Source organism: Bos mutus, chromosome 12 (genome assembly GCF_027580195.1).
Source record: "Bos mutus isolate GX-2022 chromosome 12, NWIPB_WYAK_1.1, whole genome shotgun sequence".
In the NCBI taxonomy this organism is placed as follows: Eukaryota; Metazoa; Chordata; class Mammalia; order Artiodactyla; family Bovidae; genus Bos; species Bos mutus.
In genome coordinates this window covers 14,795,958-14,817,572 of record NC_091628.1, presented here as the reverse complement: position 1 = coordinate 14,817,572, position 21,615 = coordinate 14,795,958, and the positions used below count along the sequence as shown (strand labels likewise).

The 21,615-nt window shown below is 43.0% G+C and overlaps 1 long non-coding RNA gene across 2 annotated transcripts in view; it reads right to left on the bottom strand.

Moving 5' to 3' along the window:
• Nucleotides 1-335: 335 nt before the first annotated feature.
• LOC138990249 (uncharacterized) overlaps nucleotides 336-21,615 on the bottom strand; it is a 39,956-nt gene continuing 18,676 nt past the window's right edge. For both annotated transcript variants that reach the window (XR_011466367.1, XR_011466368.1), the window contains 3 exons: nucleotides 16,397-16,524; nucleotides 2,914-2,966; nucleotides 336-2,372 (listed from right to left, as the gene is read on the bottom strand). This is a non-coding gene — a long non-coding RNA (uncharacterized lncRNA). The remainder of the gene's footprint in view (nucleotides 2,373-2,913; nucleotides 2,967-16,396; nucleotides 16,525-21,615) is intronic.

The following is a 21,615-nucleotide window of genomic DNA, read 5'->3' as shown; positions in this document are numbered from 1 at the left end:
ATAGACATTCCCTTCTCCAGGGGATCTTCCCAACCCAGGAATCAAACGCAGGGTCTCCTGCATTGCAGGCAGATTCTTTACTGTCTGAACCACTAGGGAAGCCTATCACTCATAGGGGTGGGACTAATTTTTGAATTGCTAGATTAGAGGAGCTACTCAGGACTGGTCAGAGAGCTTTGTGAGCACAGACACTCTACATTACTCACCTTTTTGCTGAGTATCTCTAACAAGTGTCTGATACAATGAAAGAGATGAATTAAAGTAAGAAAGAACAAATGAATGAATGAATAAAACAAGTCTAATTGTAATTTATCCATTCTCTTTATTTTCTTTGCCACTCTACAAGTTCATATTCTCATTATTTCTCAAGCAAACCAAAAGGACTCCCCAGTTCGCCAGTCTTTCCCAATTTCAATTCATATTTTAGACCGCAGCAGTTTTAGTCCTCTTGTTTGTAGGTTAGTTATTTGCTTATTCTGTTCTATTAAGGAAAGTAAGTCCCTCGAGATGGTTAGAAATGGTGTCCTACCAAGTTTTCCATGTCCAAAATAGCTAGCTGTCAAGAAATACTTGTTGAAGTGAATCATTATAGTCATATGTCAAGTCACTATGAGGATTCAATGTCCTGAACATTTAAGACAAATACTTACTTTATTTTTTAGCTGTGCTGGGTCTTCGCTGATAGGCATGGGCTTCCCTGATTGTGGCGAGAGGGGGCTGCTCTCCAGCTGCAGTGTGCAGGCTTCTCACCGCAGGGGCTTCTCTTGTGGAGCACAGACTTTGGGCACAGGCTTCGGCAGCTGTGGTGCTCAGGCTCAGTAGTTGTGACACACGGGCTTAGTTGCCCCACGGCATGCGGAATCCTCCCAGACCAGGGATCAAATCCATGGCTCCTGCACTGGCAGGCAGAATCCCAACCACTGGACCACCAGGGGACTCCCCGAACACTTAAAGCAATCTCTTCCTTTCCATATTATTCTTTAATAATCAGACACTCAAGACTTACAGTCGACTAAAATGTCCTCATAAAGTCTATCTGATAGAAACTTTTGTGTTAATTATTACATCAGATTTATGACGTTAAGGTTAAATTCATACCTTTTAAGAGAACTTTTTATGAAGCAGTATTTTCATTTTTTTTTAGTAGCAGACTCTATGAGAGCTATTGAACCTCTTCCCCACAAATGCACATATGCATGCACGCACAATATGATTTCAAGAGATTTAGGAATTCCCTGAAGCCCCTAGGAGATCCCTAATATTGATGGAAGTCAAGCCTGGAATTTCTACTGGAGAAGAATAGAGGTTTTCTGCAGCTAAGAGAGAGGCTTCCCTGGTAGCTCAGATGGCAAAGAATCTGCCTGCAATGTGGGAGACCTGGGTTCAACCCCTGGGTCAAGAAGATCCCCTGGAGAAGGGAATGGAAACCCACTCCAGTATTCTTGCCTGGAGAATCCCATGAACAGAGGTGGAGGAACCTGGTGGATTACAGTCCATGGGGTTGCAAAGAGTCAGACACAAGATTCCACCCTATTCCTCCCTCTCACTTCTGCCCGCAGCCCTGTTACCTAGCCTTTAGGAACACGGATGAGCAGTCCATTAATACCCATTTTGAGATTGAAAACAGAAAACACACGGGAGGCAGGGCACCATGTATTCTGTGCTCTTGTCAACAAGGTCTTTATCCTGCGATTATGGAAGATGAGCGTGGATTGGCTGGATGGCCACTCTTGAAGCCAGGAGAAATAGACAAATGCTTTTGAAATTGCCAGCTGATGAAAGAGAAGACACAGGGTTACTTCCATTCAACGCCGTTGGCCCCTGGGAGTTCCTAGCTGTCCTTGGAGTATCTGTTGATAGCAAGGGCTGCTTTTGAGCCTGAGGAACCCTTTCTTCCTTTGAAGATTCCTTTCCCCATTCTTTTAGCTTCAAACTCGTGTGTGGATCCGACACCTGGGGAAGTTTGCTAGGAGAAGGGTGATTAGGGTCCTCAAAAATTAAAAAAAAAAAAAGAAAATAATCTGTCAAAGGTTGATTCTAGTTTAATTTCCTGGCAGCTTTATCCCAGAAATAAGGGCTTCCAAATTTCTGTTTCGAGAGATTTCAATATCCTCTGCAATTTTGAAATAAGAGATTTCTCTGATGTAGGTTGTCATGGCATGATGGAAGACGACAGAAAAATCTGTTGAGATCTCAGAACTCACACTTTCATGCTTTTTTCTTTTCACTCTTTTCATGGGTAATCTGCCATTTTAAAGTGATGGTTTCCCCAAGATCCAGCCAGTATTTGAAACAAGATCCTCGGTCCCTTTATAGAGTGGACATAACCTTTCCTGGGCTCCACCTGTTCAGCTCATGACTGATTTCTCAACCTGTTGAGAGACATCGAGTTGGATGAGCAGCATGTTATTGCATACAAAGCACAACCATTAATGATCAATTATATAATAAAATCATGGTTTAACAGACATCATCAGTTTTGACTTACGCCACCAGAATAGGTATAACTAGGGGGCAGGAAGAGAAAGCATTTCATCTGATAAACCTGGGAGGAAACCGAGCATTCTGATGCAGAATTCACACTATCATTTCAAAAGAAGAGGGAAACAATTTGCAATAAGAATCACAGGCATCAAGAGATGTACATAAGCTGAGGATTCTGCATTTGGGAGGCATATGGATTTAAAATTAATCCAAGCATCATCTAATAATAGCATGCAGAGAATATCTGTGCACACAAAGCAGAGATGTTCCAGTAGCCTCTTCATATATATTCTGCTCAATAATTAGTGCTCTTAATTATAATGTCGTTAACAAATAATTATACCATTCTTAAGCAAAGAAATTTAATTCTGTACCAAAAAAATTTAAAGAAAAGGAGAGATGGTTTACTTTAAGATATGGCTTAGTTACCTGTGGATGGAAAAAACTTCAGAGGTCCCACTCCTGAAATTCAAAGTCTCCACCTACAAAACAGCAGTAAGCAAAACAAACAAACAGAAACAAAGCACCACTAAATTAATGCCACCACCCTAACTGTTCTCCTAAGCAATGACAGGCAAGACATTGTATGCATAGGACTAGACATGAACTATCTGGGTTTGGGGCGGAAAGTTGTTGTTATTTAACCATGTGGGTTAGACAGGCACTTGTCATGTCTGGACCCAAGTTCCCCACTTGGAAAAGGAGAGGTTTATGATTATAAGACTTAATGCTTATTGGACACAGTGTCAGCCACTGCGCCTGACATTTTAATGTATCGTCTTTACTTCTTCAAGCAACTTTCCAAAATAAATGTTACTGTATCCATATTACTGAGGAGACAGTTGAAGCTCAGAAAGGTAAATTAACTTTCCAGAAGTGACATTAGTAACAAGTGATGGATCTGAATCTGGAACCCTACTCCAAGAGGCTCCAAGATAGGGTTCTTGTACCTAAGGTGCTTGTACTCATTTATTTAAGTCCGGCCATAGAAAGCATCACAGATGGACTGGCTTACATGACAGGAATTGATTTGTCTCACTGTTCTGGAAGCCAGAAGTCTGTGCTGGATCAATGTGCTGGCAAGGTTGGTTTCTTCTGAAACTATGAGAGAGATGGTTCCATGCCTCTCTCCTAGCTTCTGGTGGTTTCTGTTCATCTTTGACATTCCTTGGCTTATGGCAGGATAGCTATAATCTTTTTTAAAATGCTTTTCTCTTGTCTGTGCGGGGTCTTCGTTGCTGTACAAGCTTTTCTCTAGCTGTGGTGAGCAGGGGCTACTTCCTAGTGGCGGTGCGTGGGCTTCTTATTGTGATGGCTTCTCTTGTTGTGGGGCACAAGCTCTAGGGCATGCGGGCTCCAGCAGTAGTGGCTTCCAGGCTCTAGGGCACAGGTTCAGTAGCTGTGGCTCATGGGCTTTGTTGCTCCATGCCATGTGGGATCTTTCCAGACCAGGGATTGAACGCATGTCTCCTACACTGGCAGGAGGATTCTTTACCACTGAGCCACCAGGGAAGCCCAGGATAACTAGGGTCTTCATGTGGCATCCTTCCTGCATGTGTGTCTGGGTCTAAATTCTCCACCCCCCCCCACACACACACATTTTTTAATAAAGATACTAGTTGTATTGGATTTGGGGTCCACTCTAACTCTAGGATTGTTACTGAAAGTGGGGTCCCACTGTTCACCTCTTAGAAGCCAATAAAAATGTAAGGTTGGTGGAAAGGAAAATTTGCTTTATTTTGGGTGTCAGCAGCCAGGGAGGAGGGTGGACTCCTGTCCAAAGGCTGACTGCCCCCACTGGCAGCCAGTGGGTAAGAGCCTTTATAGATGGAGGAAGAGGGTTACACGTAGAAACAGCACTGTCAGCTCTGACCATCATCTTGAAATTAGTCATTGGTGGTTTGATCAACGTCATCTTGGCTGTTTTAAGTACAGTTAGTCTTTAGTCCCAGGGTCGGTATGTTCCCATTTCTTTGAGGTCAGTTCTTAGAATTGTGGCAGCTTATGTCATAACTATGGTCTGGTCATCATGTAACTTCTTCCACCTGGTGGGGGTTTCAGTATCTACAGTACAGCTCAAAGGATGTGGCTTAGAATCTTACCTAGAGCTCTTGAAGAGGAACTAAAGGTCCTTGACTTTGCCTGATGACTGAACTATCATTTAGTCTTATGGGGCTGTTTTCCTTTGTTTCTGCAGTTTCTTACTTCTCTCATTAAACTTATTCTTTGGCTAAAGTTTTTCTACAGACAAAAGGCAGGCTGAGGACATGGGGAGCAAGGACCATAGGGGCTGGCTCTGTTTCAGTACGACTTCAATTTCATTAACTTCATCTGCAACAACCTTATTTCCAAGTTAGGTCATATTTAGGGGGACTGGGGACTAGGACTTCAGCATATGAACTTGGTTGGGGGATGCAGTTCAATCCATCACAGTTGGGTGTTTAAATTTAATGTATTTATTTTTAATTGGAGGATCATTGCTTTACAATAGTCTGTTGGTTTCTTGCCATACATCAATGTAAGTCAGGCCTAGGTACACACATGTCCCCTCCTTCCGGTTGGGTTTTTAAACTTGTTAAAGCTCTAAGAAAGAAGTATACAAAGAAGTAATTAATAATCGGTCATGAGTAATAGTTTCAGATGAGACTAGATTTCAGAGTGCATGAGTGTTTTCTCTGGTGGATAATGAATGCTAGCCCTTTAGAAGCCTAAGGAAATCCCCTTTGGTATGGATGACCAGGGAATGTTTTATACCATGATGGGATTTTAACTGGCTGTGAAAAAATGAGGTATCCCTGGGGTCAGTGGAGACAAGAAGGAGGAGAGGGTGTGTCTTTGTGTAGGGATCTTGTCCCTGTTGTCAAGGAGCTTACAATCTAGCTCCGGAAACAATCAAACTTGTGAGAAGTTAACTATCAAGGCAGAAGTTTAAAACATGACCTTCACCAACACATGTGTGAGTAGTCATGCAATACAGCAAGCTGCAATGGCCACATGAGTGACAAAGTGAGCTCCGGCACTTTGGGGAATGTTCGTGGGTGATGGTGATGTGAATTGTTGTTGTTGATTTTTTTTTTTTAAAGAACCAGCTTTGGATAGAAGAAGAGCAGGGAGAGGGGTTCCCAGGGAGAGAAGGGGCTGTACACCAAGGTCATAAAGCCTGAGACCTAACTAAGAGCCATGAGATTGTGCCAGTTGGGTGGAAAAATCACATTCTTATACAGGAATGTTCCAGGGTAAGAGTGGAAAAGGCAGGAGAAGCCCCGGCAGAATTGAAGCTGCTTCTTTGAATTTGCAATTCAATGTGTAAATTCACCGTATTGGTCTCCCTTTATTAATTTTTTAAAATATTTATTTATTTGGCTGCATCATCAGGTCTTAGTTGCAGCACACGGGATCTTTCACTGCATGCGAAGGCTCAGTAGTCATGGCTCTCAGGCTTAGTCATTCCTTGGCATGTGGGATCCTAGTTCCCCAACCAGGGATTGAACCCAAGTCCCCTGCCTTGGAAAGCAGACTCTTAACCACTGGACCACCTGGAAGTCCCTAGCCTACCTTTATCTTTTCAGAATCCTGTACCAAAGCCCTTGCCTAGGAAGACATTTACCAAAGTATATGGTCAAAATCTGTGATTTGTCAGTCTTGCAGGTGTTCCTCAAATTAGGAAAAAAGTTATGGGTTTAATAAATTAGGAGGTAATGAATAATTAACAGTAATACTTCAGTCAGGTCCTCAGGTACTGGTGGGAAACAGACGACACACTCAAAATTAAGGCAGGTTTAGTAAATGACTGAGCAGTGCTTGAGGAAGCCATAAAGGAGAGGTGAGTAGTCCAGGGCTGGTACCGGTAGGAAGTCATTAACTATCCCTAGGCTTGGGGACTTCCCTGGTGGTCCAGTGGTTAAGAATCTGCCTTCCAATACAGGGGACACAGGTTTGATCCCTGGCCCGGGAACTAAGATCCCACGTGCCTCAGGGCAACTAAGCCTGTGCACCATCACTGCTGAGACTGAGTTCTCTAAAGCCCACACCACAACTAGAGAGAAGCCTGTGCAACAAAGAGCCTGGACGCCGCAATGAAGATCTCAGGTGCAGCAACTGAGACCCGAAGTAGCCAAATAAGTATTTTAAAAATAAATAAATAAAAACTACCTGTAGGCTTGAAGAGAAGGAGAGAGGAAGGTTACTGTACTAGGAGAGGGACACTGGACAGGACCTGGATCCTTGAATTGAGGAATACAGCAGCCCCCGGTCACTGGGCAGAGAGCAGGGGATAAAGGCTCCCACCTCACTCTCCTGCCTCCCCAGCTTCCTGTTCAACCCCAGCTAAGGCCAAACGCAAGGGAGTTCACCAATAGAGAAAGTCGAGTCTTCCTCCCAGGGCACACAGCAGGGTGGAGATAATACATGAGGCAGGGAGGGCCAATTGGGGGCAAATGGGAGCTTTCCTGTACAGTTACTTTGCAAGAGGACTTCTTTGAATACTTTATATGTTAATGTGTTAGTGACCCTACAAAGGAGGCTTTGGAAGGCAATATTCCTAAACTAGCTTTATCAAAAAATTCCATTTTCGAAGGCTTCCTAGGACCAGTGATCAAAGGAAACCAAATTGGGAGGCTTTGATCGGTGGGATGAAATCCAAACCTCTTCTATCAGTCAACCTTCTTTCAAATGAAAAGTGTCAGGAACCAATCTCAAGCTAAACGAAAGGAGAAAATTTGGCTTTCACAAAATTTGTGAGTCAGAAAGAGGCTTTTGATTCAGGCAAGGATGGACGCAGGAGTTCTCAGGATGGTGAGACCTCTGTCTGTCCCTTCAACATTTCACTCTGTCCATCACAGCTAAGCTTTATTCTGCATGCTGGCTCTCACCATGAGGTGGGCAGTACCCCTACTGACTGCCCCCTACTACATCCTCCCAGCTCAGCAATTCCAGTGAAGTAGGGACTTCTCTCCCCAAGTTCACATCCCAACCCCTTGATGATTCTAAGTGCTTCTGCCTGAGGTAGAGCGTCCATCCCTAAACAATATCGAATTATTCACTGAGGTCCTTTGATTGACACTGCTCAGCCCTTGGGAGTTGGGGAGGATACTGACCCTATTTTTAACAGACTCACAAGGACATATTTCCTGAGAGCTTAGGGAAGAAATAAGATAGAAGGTCATAAAAAGCATTAAAATTTACTACCATCTAAAACTATAGCTACCATGATCACCATATTTCTCTACTGGGTATTCATGGCTTCCCCCGAATTTGGCCTAAAACAGTAAGTTCCAATATCCACTGTTCTGCCATATAACCTCCCTGATTCAGTCAGACTGATTTACTTACTGTTTTTTTTTTAAGAAGAAGTGAAGTCGCTCAGTTGTGTCTGACTCTTTGTGACCCCACAGACTGTAACCTACCAGGCTCCTCCATCCATGGGATTTTCCAGGCAAGGATACTGGAATGGGTTGCCATTTCCTTCTCCAGGGGATCTCCCCAACCCAGGGATCGAACCTGGGTCTCCCGCACTGCAGGGAGACTCTTTACCATCTGAGCCACCGAGGAAGAACACACCATAAATTCCCATTGTTCCTCAGCCCTTTCGACTTGAATCCTGCTTCATGGGAATCAAGTCTCAAGGCTGCAATGAAATGTGTCCACAGTGTCCCAATCTCCTTATTCCAAGCTGTAGATTTGGTTTTCCATCCTCTTAACTCCTACTGCATTAGAATGTCTGCACCATCCATTTGATCTTTATGACCTGTTGCCCTTTCTTGTGTGTGTATGTGTATATCCCTGATCCCTGTAGACATAACTAAGTTGTAAACAACTTGAGTTCCATGACATCATTGCCATATCTTCATATACTTTGTATCTACCTTGCCTAGCACACTATAGATGTTAATCAAATGTATTTTGCTCACTATTTCAGAGGTTCAAGGTTAGCATCCCACCTCTTCTTGCTTGCTTGCATTTTCATCAATCCTTCACGTCCTCTATGCTAATATGTAGAGTGGTGTTGAAAAATGCTGTTACCTTAGTCAGGTCCCAGGTTCTTGTCAAGTGGGTCAACGATGTTGATATAGTGGAAAAGAATAGCCCAGTAATTCATTTATTCATTCATTTACCCCCTCATTCAACATTTAATTGAGAATCTTCTATGAACAACACACTGTGTTAGGTATTGTGGAGCACATGAAGATAAGTAAATAGATTGTGCCTTGAAGGTATTCAAAAAAATATGGGGAATATAAAATAAGAATAAAATTTCTAAAAGACAAGATAGACTATTGCATGTCAAAACATTTTACCAGTCCTTGTGGAAGGGAATTTGAGAACATCTAGCAATACCTTTACCCCCGACCCAGCAATGCCAATTCTAGGAATTCACCCTAAAAATGGGCCTCCATCTATATGAAACAACGTACGTACAACGGTTTTCAATGTGGCAATTCTGTAGAGGAAAAATTAGGGAACAACATAGCAATCCATCCTTAGAAGACTAGTAGAATAGATCATCTACCTAAAAAGACTGAAGAAGATCATGACAGGTTGAGTGAAGTGATTTCCAATATAATATTAAGAGAAAAAGGGAAGCAAGGAATAAAAGTATATATGTGGTCGCTTTTGTCTATAAAAGGAAAAAGATTTTAAATATGTTTTTCCCACGATGAAACACAGAAGGAATGAACTAGAAATTAATTAAAATGGCTACTAATAATGCCTCTCTCCCTCTCTTTTTTTTGAAAGAGATTTTCTGATTTGCCCTGTTCACTTAAGGGGCTAAAAACAATGACTTCCTGGTAGAAATGAGCAAATCTAACACTCGGATTTTTTTTTTCTAATTACCACTCTCCAATAAAAAGAACCAGGGTTTTTTGAGAAATGGCTCAAGTCTGTACAATAGAAGTTTAAGGTAAACATGGAACATCTAGTGGTTCCATAAAGCAAAGAAATACTCAAACTCGAATGGGGTTAAGGTCAAAATACCATAGGAATGAACTTCAGGGTTTCCTGAATACACTCATTAAGCACAGAGCACACAAATAAAGCGTAAAAAAGCAAATGGAATATAACATTTTGAATAAGAGGGTGGGACCAATTGAGAGATATAGCATTGACGTATATACAGCACCGTGTTCTTTTAAATAGTACATTGTTATTTTGAAATAGACTCATTAATGGTTGATTTTTTCCCTCTACACATTAAGAAATAGTAACTTCTATTCTGTCCATGTGTGAGTCGTTACTTCCAATTTCAGCACTTTATTATGTTGAATATTTACTGAGTTCTACAATAAATCATGGAGCTTGTAAATACTGTCACAAGAAAACAAATTTATAAACTCATGTTATCACAGAGATTCCTGGAGTGTTCTGCTGTGTGGAGAACCCATCTCATCAGTCACTCAGGAATGTTATATATAAGATTTACAGTCCTTGAAAATGGAGCTTTAGAGGTTTTCATATGTGACTGAAGTGTCCATCCATTATACCTGTTACTCAGTGAGTTCACACATGGTGCTGTTGGCTGAGTGGCAAGGTGAGTGGGGACCCAAAGGCACTCTCCTGGTGTCTGCAGAGGTCAACATGTGTGCTTGTGAACAGAGTAGGAGAAGAGAATGCAGCCAAATTTGAGGTCTGATGCTTCAATCAGCATGGATCCTGTTCACCAGAGGAGTTTGGCAATACACTATCTTCAAGGTTTTAGATTGATCAGTGCCCCTATGAGAACGTTAGCTGCACTGTGACCATGACCACTGTAACTGAGCCCACCCATTAGGTAAACTGCTCTAAGTTCTCTTGTAGCAGAGGTGGGTCATCCATCAGGGCTCTTCTAGATCCTTCCCATAGAAATATGGGCTTTCATCTCTGTGCTGTTTCCTCCCTGGGAAATGTAGGACAGCACTTGCAGGAGGAAATAGTAGCTTCTCCTTTTTCTGCTTCACTTTTAAAAACAGTCAGGGGCAAGGGCGGAGTATCAGTTCAGTTCAGTTCAGTTGCTCAGTCGTGTCCGACTCTTTGCCACCCCATGGACTGCAGCACGCCAGGCTTCCCTGTCCATCAACTCCCAGAGCTTACTCAAACTCATGTTCATCAAGTCGGTGATGCCATCCAACCATCTCATCCTCTGTCGTCTCCTTCTCCTCCTGCCTTCAATCTTGCCCAGCATCAGGGTCTTTTCCATTGAGTCAGTTCTTCGAATCAGGTGGCCAAAGTATTGGAGTTTCAGCTTCAGCATCAGTCCTTCCAATGAATATTCAGGACTGATCTCCTTTAGGATGGACTGGTTGGATCTCCTTGCAGTCCAAGGGACTCTCAAGAGTCTTCTCCAACACCACAGTTCAAAAGCATCAATTCTTCAGTGCTTAGCTTTCTTTATAAGTCCAAGTCTCACATCCATACATGACCACTGGAAAAAACCATAGCTTTGACTAGACGGACCTTTGTTGGCAAAGTAATGTCTCTGCTTTTTAATATGCTATCTAGGTTGGTCATAGCTTTACTTCCAAGGAGCAGGGGGTTGGGGGGAAGTATAGTTGCTTTAAAATGTTGTGTTAGTTTCTGCAATACAACGAAGTGATTCTGTTATATGTATACATATATCCCTTCCCTCTTGAGCCTCCTCCCAACCCACCTCCCCATCCTACCTCTCTAAAATTGTCACAGAGCGCCGAGCCAAGCTCCCTGTGCTATACAGCAGGTTCCCACCAGTGATCTATTTTACACATGGTAGTGTATATACGTCAATCTTAATCTCCCAATTCATCCCGCCCACACCTACCTTCTCTATGTCCAAATGTCTGTTCTGTATGTCTGTGTCTCTGTACTTGCCTGGCAAAAAGGTTCATCAGTACCGTTTTTCTAGCTTCCACATATATGCATTAATAGACAATATTTGTCTTTCTCTTTCTGACTTACTTCACTCTGTATGACAGACTCTAGGTCCATCCACATCTCAATGAATGGATGTGGTACATATATACAGAGGAATATAAAATGGAATGAAATTCAGTCATTTGCAGAGATCTGCTTCACTTCTTAACCCATCACTCTCTTTGATAAGATACACACTCCTCTCTCTTTCAGATTGTTATTGAACGACAGTGCACAAATCTAATCTTTAAAGTCTAGCTTATTTAAAGTCCCTGGGGAATACTTAGGATTGGAAGAAAGCAAGTGGCAAATCCTGGAAAAACATGAATAATTACAACATTATTGACTTATTCTGTAAACTTGCATCTTATTTCACTTAACATGAGGCTGGAGTGGACAGCTGTCTTTTTCATTTATTTTTCAAAAGCAGAGACTAGTTCATTCTTTTCCAGGACGGCAAGTTGTTGGTCAGGAGATGACTGTCGCCCTGACAAGTGAGCTGAGCTTTCCTCTTGTTGCCCTCTGTTGCCAGAATATCTCCTTTGGGTTTGGGGCAACCATCCCCAGCTTCCTTGTCTTTCACCTCTTCCTACATGACACAGTGACTTAACAACCTCCAAGGGGGAATTTGGGAGGAGTTGAGAGTGTTTAAATGGGGCTTTGTACTCATAATTCATATCCATTAGCCTTACATAGATGATGGATAGCACTAAATATATCCAATTTTTGTGGCTTGATATTTGCTAACTGTAACTATAGCCAAGGCCCTTTGGCTCTCACTGAAGGGGAAACTTAAGCTATTAACTGAGATTAAGTGACTCATTTTGAGGTCAAACAGTAAATCTGGGATAGACCGGGAATTAGAACCACAGCTCCAAAGAGCTACAAAAACAAAGACTTAAAGAGGCGGGGAAAAGGATACAATTTAGGAAGATGACCCTTTCTCCTCTGGCTACAGTGACAGACAACCCTGGCTCTGGATTATTCACAGGGCTCTTTTCGAACCTCAATAACGAATTCGAGTGTTCACTCACACATCTTTGTGAGACAGTTCTGCACCCTGCTCTAGAAGAAAACGGAAATGGATTCAAACGGCTTGCCGACCCCCTCCCACTCTGCTGTCTGTGGTGTGTGGATGTAGTTCAGTTTATTTCAGCAAGAATTTATTCAGCACACACTGAGTGCCAAGCGTGGTGTCCACCCTCTAAATGAATATCGGGGAATTGAAACAAGACCCACTTCCCACAGGAACTCGGAGTCCAGTGGTCTGTTCACTTACTGCCTTAAATGATTATTTGTACCCTTCTCTTCTGACTAGCAAAATTACAAGAAGAACACAAATTAGACTTTAACTGAAAAGTATCAAGCACACACAATGTTCTTGAAGACACAACTGGTTATTTTTCATTCAACCAGATGAAGCAGTGGATGCCAGCACAGTGACATCGGCGGCTGCCCTTGAGTTGTAGACTTGGAAAGCAGATCCTAAATCCTCCAGTGAAATGTTTTGGCAGGCATTTTCATCCAGATATTATTAACAACAAAATGAAAACAATCCACGCATCAATTCTGTGTCCCAGGGAGGTCCCTGATGGGAATGTTAGCAACTGCAGCTTCAAATGTTCCTGCCCCACGAAATCTCATTTCCCAATCAGTCATAATCTTTTAAGTAGCTTTTCTGTTTGAGGATAAATAAAGTATATGCATGTCCTTGTCCAGCCACTTCTTGCATTTTTCAGTAGTGTGACATTTTTGGGGGTTGAGACTGACCCATGACTCAACGCCATAAGGATAGTCTCAACAGTGAAAAGGCTGTTTGGCCAAAACATCACACAAGTACACAACCCATTGGAGATTAAAAAGAGCATGGTAAGGGCAGTCCATTCATTCAACAAATAATGAGTACTCCGCTAGACCTACATCTTAGACTAATGACTCCATCTCTTAGAGCCTCAGTTTTTCTCATCTGTGAAATGGGAATAATGATATCTACCTCAAAGGATGGTGGTGGGGATTCAGGACAGCAACCAAGTGAAAGTTCACAGCCCAGGGGAGGTGCTCAGTAAATTTGGATTTCCTTCACTGCTAGGGGAGAAGAGGAAAATGTATGTTTTCTTCAAGTTGCCTACTTCACCTCTGCCCTCTTCATCTTTAATAGCTGCAATCTTGGAGTCTTCGTTAGAGACAAAACAGATAGAGGGCATTGCTTGGGACTGCCTTTACGTTCCTGTCTTGTGACCACTCCTTGATGTATCCTCATCCTTACTTCAGTGGTCTCAAGAGTATCACCATCCTTTCTGTTGATTAACTCACCCTTCTGTGAGTTAACTCAAAAATCATTCAGCCCATTCTTTGACAGTTCCTGAAAACATCTTGCTATCCAAAACTTTCTCTTCCTGTCCTCGGGCATTGTACTTTCTGCATATAAACAAACTTGATTTTCTTCTTGGCCTCTTGAGCCCCCTGTGTCCATAGGTCTCTCTCTCTTTGACATCAAAGCCAAGCCAAGGATGGAAGATGGCTCCCTCTATTCACTTTCTCAACCACCATTCACTTCTCAAGCCCTCTTCCTCTGACTTCTGTCTTCCCCACACCACAGAGACCGCTCTTGTTAAAGTTATCAGTCATTTCCAAGCCTATTGAATATTTTTTCATCTTTTTTTTAATGGTTTCTTAAAAAAAAATATGTATCTTTGGCTGCACGCAGGCTTTCTTAGTTGTGACAAGAGGGGGGCTCCTCTCCAGTTGTAGTATGAGCCCTTCTCATTGCAGCGGCTTCTCTAGTTGTGGGACACAGGCTTAGCTGCCTCATGGCACATGGAATCTTCCCAGACCAGAGACCAAACCCACATCCTCTGCACTGGCAGGTAGATTCCTAACTAATGGACCACCAGGGAAGTCCAGTATTTTTTTTTTTCACTTTTATTCTTCATGGCTCTTTATGACTTTTGAAACTGTCTTCCTTCTTGAAACTGCTGCTCCCCCGACTTTGTGGTGCGAGATTCTGGTCCTCCTCTTCTTTTCCTGGATGCTACTGGGTACTCTAGGGTCTCCTTATCCATTATGCCTGATGATAATAGCCAGTTTTTTGTTTTTGTTTTTTTTTTACCTTTTATTGGAGTGTAGTTGATTTACAATATTGTGTTAGTTTCAGGCATACAGAATAGTGATTAAGTTATATATATTTTCATTTTTATTCAGATTCTTTTCCAATATAGGGTAACAACTTCTACAGAGACCTCAATATATAAAGGTAGTTTTCTAACTACTTTTACAACAAACCTTTAACAAGTATGAATATCCCCCCTCTCCTTTTACACACAAGGAAAGAGGAGCTTAGAAGGGCTAAGCAATCTGCCTAGAGGGTCATGCTAATAATAAGTGGTCACTGTTGTTTAGTCACTAAGTCATGTCCTATTCTTTGTGACCCCATGGACTGTAGCCTGCTAGTTTCCTCTGTCCATGGGATTTCCCAGGCGAGAATACTAGAGTGGGCTGCTATTTCCTAGCCTTATTCAAACCCAGGCAGCCTAGCCCCAGAGCCCCTCTTATCACTACCTAAAGGTTAGTATTCTCTGTAACCCTTTCCTTCATTTTAACATTTCAATGATTTTTTTTTACCCCTCATTCTGTAGGTTCTCCCAGATATGTCTAATTCACTCCCATTCTTTTAATAGAAGGAAATGGCAACTCACTCCAGTATTCTTGCCTGGAGAATTCCATGGACAGAGGAGCTTAGCAGGCTCTATATGGGGTCATAAAGAGTTGGACACAACTGAAGCGACTTAGCATGCACATATATTGATGACTCCTAGGTTGCTGCAGGATCTCCAAGAAGCACACATTCAGATGGAATTAAATGTGCAATAAATCTATTGGAAGATTGTTGTAAGGGTTAAGGGAGAGAGGGAGAGCCTTAGGCCTTTGTGCTGATGGACTTCAATGAAAGAATAAGAAGGAAGGAGGTTGGGTAGGAAGAGCCTCAGCTCCCAGTACAGCCCCGAGGAAGCCGTGTTAGAGAAGCCTGCAGGCCATGGCCAGGCTCGATCACTAGTGGCTGGGAGCCATCCCGGGAGAGTGGAGGGTGTGAACACTGTCCCTCCTGAAGGTGAAGGAGCAGAGGGCAGTCCGCCAGCCTAGGTTCCCATTCTCTTGGTGGGAAATCTGAGCAGTACAGATTTCCAGATCACTGCCAAGCCCCAGTCCCCAATTTCTGTCCTATTCTTGTTTCTTTTTATTTTATTTTTGGCCACACCATGCGGCATGTGGGATCTTAGTTCCCAGACCAGGGATCAAACCTGTGCCCCCTGTGTTGGAAGTGTGGAGTCTTAACCTCTGGACTTCCAGAGAAGTCCCCTAACCTGTCTTTGAACTTCAGTCTTAACCCCACCAGCTTGCCTTCTGTGTCCATCCTTCCCCCCACGGAACCTCAAACTGAGCACATCCAACACTGAACTCCTCTGAGGGCCTCGTCCTTTTCATATTCTCTACACCTCCTGCCTCAGTGTGGTCCTACTATCCACTCGTCATCCAAGTCACCCCCTTCCTTTCCCTCACGTCTGCATGTACAACCAGTAACCAAGTTCTGTTCATTTTAGGTCCTACATTTCTGTTAAATTGGTGGGTCAGTTCTCTCCATATCTACTACTGCTGCCTTTGTTTAGACCCTCAACCCTCTCTGTTATAAGAACTTTATATCTCCCTAGTCTCCTCGTCACTACTGTCTTCCCATGATGCTGCCAACAGAGCAAGCTTCCTCCACAAAACTGACCTCATGGGGAAAGGAGAGGGTGGGATGAATAGAGAGAGCAGCATGGAAACAAATACATGACCATGTGTAAAGTATATAGCCATGAGAATTTGCTGTGTGACACAGGGAGCTCAACCGAGTGCTCTGTGACAACCTAGAGGGGTGCGATGGGGTGGAAGATGGGAGGAGGGTTCACAAGGGAGGGGAGCTGTGGCTGATTCATGATGATGTATGGTGGAAATCAGCACAATACTGCAAAGCAATTATCCTCTGACAAAAAATTAAGAGAAAAAAACTGACCTCATGACCTGATCATCTCCACATGACATAGTGCAGTTTAAAGCTGAGCTCTGAGTACTTCAAGAGTTCAGACAGGTGATGATGGGCCTCTGTCGGGAATGCAAGGAAGCCTTTCTAGATGAAGCCACCTGAAAAAAAAAAATCACAGAGTAGATGGCCAGTCCCTGGTTTGGTTTTTTGAATATTTATCTATTTAGCTGTGCCAGGTCTTAGTTGTGGCACCCAGGGTCTTCACTGCACCGTGTGGAATCTTCCCTTGTGCCTACAGACTAGCTGTGGTGTGCAGGTGTGCAGGCTTGGTTGCTCCGGGGCATGTGGGATCTTTCTTCCCTGACCACGGATTGAACCCATGTCCTCCATACTGCAAGGCGGATTCTCAACCACTTCACCACCAAGGAAGTCCTCAGCAGTCCCTGTTTAACTAGATAATTATTCACTCAGTCATGGCTGATCACGGCCAAGAAAAGTTTAGTCAGAAAGAAGTTTCATGCTGCTATGAAAACAGTGATTTGTTGAAGACAAAGAAGGAACTCTTCATTTTCTCTGAAATGTGAGGATCTTAGGGTTTGGGATTTCTGTCTTTCAAGTACAGTTGACATTGACACGTATCTGTTGGCTGGCCTTCAAGTTCAGCCACGGCCTTTGCCCTGGTGCCCCCTGACCTCGCCTCACACCTCCCATCTCCTTTTAACTTGAGAGGCAGAGGCATTCTCACTTCTCTTCAGGGAGGGATTGTTTCTTGTCTCTTCAAAGAGAAACTTGAGAAGGCCAACAGTGTGGGCCTCTCCTGCAGGTACAGTGAATTCTAGATGAGTCTGAGAAACAGCGGAGTCGATTTCAGTTTTCAAGGATATCAAAGAACTTTAGGAAAGCACCCAAATTTGGGGTATTTTGAGTTCAATTTCTGGACATGTCGATAGAGATATGACTACAAAATGCTCTGAAGGACAGTAGATATTTTGCTCAGCAAACTGACTTGTGAAAGTTTAATCAGCGAATTTATTCTTCCTTCACCTCAGCCCATCCAGGATGTAGAAATGAACTTTCCTTCTTTCAGAAGAAATTTACTCCACATGCTCTGTGAGACAATGTAAGAGAAACTATAGTAGATCAGATAAACTGATCCATAAGAAGATGCTGTCAGCTACAAATGATACCAAATATCAACCTTTTAATTGTGATACCTAAACATAATTTCCCTAGAAGATATCATTTTACTTAAAAATTATTTATTTATATATTTGGCTGAAATATATATATTATATATATATATTTGGCTAAAATATAATATATATTTATATATTTAGTTGTGCCTGTGAACTCTTAGCTGCCGCATGTGGGATCCAGTTCCCCCTAGCAGGGACCAAACCCAGGCTTCCTGCACTGGGAGCGGGGAGTCTTAGCCACTGGACAACCAGCGAAGTCCCCAAGGATGTCATTTTAGTAACAGCTGTATACTTGCTTTGTATGAGTGTTTACTTTCTAAAGGAAATGATCCCATTGCCATCCTTTTGCCTGTAGGAGAGTAGGGGCAGTAGGGGAAAGACAACTTAAGGAAAAGGTTGTGGAAATGGATCTGATGGTTTGGGCAAATGATTAACTGCCTCTGCAGAGGCAGCCCTGAGGTCTACAAAAGCCCTTCCTCAATTTAAGACTTTCCCCGTTTCCCTCCTGATTGTTGAAATCTGATCTTTGTTTCATAGTCATACATCAGTAGCTTGATAACACTGATTAGTTGATTGTAATTTTCCTCACGTATTCAAAACTAGAGAAGCAGGCAAAAGCTCGATGCCAGGGTTGCCTCTTTTTGCCGGTCTTCATCTTCATGTATTACGGTGGAAAGAACAAGACCTGGGAAAGGATCCCCAGAGAGCTCAGACCACGGAGAGGAGAAGAGACGCAACTGCCTCCTTAGGGGGCTACTCGTCATCTTTTGGAGTACTGGATTAACCCTAGTACAAAGGGGCACTTTCCCAGTTAAACCAAACTCTCGGTTTTCTATTGGGTTGGCCCAAAAGTTCATTTGGACTTTTCCATAAGATGTTACAGGAACACCCGAACAGAGTTTTTGGTCAATTCAACATGATCCTGGGTGTCAGGATCAGTTGTGAAATGTGTGTCACAAACACATTGCTAGTAATAAAGTGGTAGAGTTTTCTTAGTAGCAATGGTTATTATTGCTCAAGAAATGTGAGTGGATTAAGGGTTAGCCTTTAAAAAATGTCTTCCTTACTCAGGTCCATTCTAACGCGTTTTCCTGGGGGAGAAGCTGAGGGAGGGGGATTACTAATGAGTTACTAATGAGACACAGGGGTCATTCTACGGCACATCCAGTGGTTCATGCCCAGGGACCTCCTTTGTTTTGGGTGCCATGATTAGATGAGGTTGAGAAATACTGGTCCCAGAACCATCTCTCAGGGAGACCTCTGGGCCTCTAAGTTGGTGCACAATTGTGCTTGCATGTGGCATCTTTCTCCCCTCTTCCTTCTCACCTTGCAGTTCAACCCCAGGTACTAACACAACACAGTGTTTGGTTAGTTCTTACTTGTCACATGGGCTTACTCTGAAACCTTTCATCGAGTTGTCGTGGACCAAGCTGCTGCCTCCAACTTGTCCAGCTCAGAAACAGAGAAAATTGGCTGTGTTTTTCTTTTTCTCAAGTCATCAGCATTTAAAGCCCACCTCTGCTGTTTAATTTCTGTGTGACCTTGGAAACTTTCTTAACCTCCCTAAGGCTCAGTTTCTCTCACCTGGAAAACGGGAATACAATAGGGTTGTTGTAAGTATTAAGTTGAGATGATGTTATTTGGAGGAAAAACTTCTTCTTCCAACTTGAGTTCAGCTTGTCAGGAGAAAACACAAAGCTTACTTACATTCAGTGGAGGTTTTAAATGAAATGACTCCCAAAGCAGGGAGAGATAGGGGTGTACGTATGAACTAAATGCGAGAGGGAGGGAAGAGAAAGAGGTTCTGTGGAAGAACAAAGGGAAGGCCTGACAGTTTCAGATAAAGTTTGTTAAGCAGTTACTCATCCCCGTGATAATGATTAGTCTCCTTTCCGGCTGTGAGTCTCCTGGACAGGGAATTGATGACAGCTGTATTTTTCAAGAGTGCTGGCTAAGTCCTGAAAAGAAGCTTAGGGAAGGTTGCTTTCTGTGGCTGCTATTTGTTTAGATGCTTTTAGTTTAAAATAATCTTTACACTATCGAGGCACATGTTGGATTCCTTCACTGAAAGACACAGGGTGCTGTCTAGGTGTTGTTACAGGAGAGGTGAATCTTTCAGAGTTCAGAGACATTAACCAAAAGGAACATCATCACTCTCGGGGGTCAATGGCTCCCTTCTGGGCACTGAGGAGGAGGTACCATAGAAATCCTAACAGCGACGGCAACAATGAAAAGAAGTGTTCTGCTTCTCTCAAGGGGAGAAAAGAAGTCCCCACTCTCCACTCTTAGACCACAAACACAGATGACGGGTTCCTGCCCCTACATGGGAACAGCCTCTTCTTTGATCCTCAGCACAAGAAAACTTAAGCTGAATAAAAATCATTTTCCTTCTGACATTTTTGCTCCTGGTGTCTGTTGTTGTTGTTCGGTCACTGTCATGTCCAGCTCTTTGCCACTCCATGGACTGCAACACTCCAGGCTTCCCTGTCCTTCACCATCTCCGGGAGCTTGCTTAAACTCATGTCCATTGAGTTGGTGATACCATCCAACCATCTTGCCCTCTGTCATCCCTTCTCCTCCTGCCTTCAATCCTTCCCAGCATCAGGGTCTTTTCCAATGATTCGGCTCTTTGCATCAGGTGGCCAAAGTATTGGAGCTTCAGTTTAACATCAGTTCTTCCAATGAATATACAGGATTGATTTCCTTTAGGATGGACTGGTTGGATCTCCTTGCAGTCTAAGGGACTCTCAAGAGTCTTCTCCAACACCACAGTTCAAAAGCATCAGTTCTTTGGTGCTCAGCTTTCTTTATGGTCTGATTCTCACATTCATACACGACTACTGGAAAAACCACAGATTCGACTAGATGGACCTTTGTTGGCAAAGTAATTTCTCTGTTTTTTAATATGTTGTCTAGGTTTGTAACAACTTTTCTTCCAAGGAATGTCTTTTAATTTCATGGCTGCAGTCACCAACTGCAGTGATTTTGGAGCCCAAGAAAATAAAGTCTGTCACTGTTTCCATTGTTTCCCCATCTATTTGTCATGAAGTGATGGAAGCAGATGCCATGATCTTAGTTTTTCGAATGTTGAGTTTTAAGCCAGCAATTTCACTCTCCTCTTTCACCTTCATCAAGAGCCTCTTTAGTTCCTCTTTGCTTTCTGTCATAAAGGTGGCATCATCTGCATATCTGAGGTTGTTGATATTTCTCCTGGCAATCTTGATTCCAGCTTGTGCTTCATCCAGCTTGGCATTTTACATGATGTACTCTGCATATAAGTTAAATAAGCAGAGTGACAATATACAGCTTTGACATACTCCTTTCCCAGTTGAGGACTTTTCTTGTGGCTCAGCTGGTAAAGAATCCACCTGCAATGTGGGAGACCTGGGTTCAATCCCTGGGTTGGGAAGATCTTCTGGAGAAGGGAAAGGCTACCCACTCCAGTATTCTGGCCTGGAGAATTTCATGGACTGTATAGTCCATGGGGTCGCAAAGAGTCAGACATGACTGAGTGACTTTCACTCTCTCTCACTCACTCACTCACTCGCTTACTTTCCCAATTTTGAAGCTGGTGTCTGAGAGATGGTCAAAATGAGGCAAGGGATGTGGGAGAGGGCTTATAGAGTCAAGGTAGAAATTACAATCACTTAATGAGGACCAGGGGCTTCCCTGGTGGCTCAGATGATAGAGAATCTGCCTGCAATTCAGGAGACACAGGTTCAATCCCTGGGTTGGGAAGATTCCCTAGAGAAGGAAATGGCAACCGATGCCAGTATTCTTGCCTGGAGAATCCCCATGGACAGAGGAGCCTGGCGGGCTACAGTCCATGGGGTCACAAAGAGTCGGACATGACTGAGTGACTAAACAACAACAGCGAGGAACAGGTGAAAATCTACATCTAGGTGTGTGTATTTTTAAGTCCAAGGACACAGACTGTGTCAAAGTAAATAGCTTTATATAAAGGTGTGATTTGGTCTCAAGGTATTTTAAGCCCTGATAAGAAAAATCTTTAAAAATAAGAGATAAACCTCTACTTGGCTTCTTAGAGAAAAG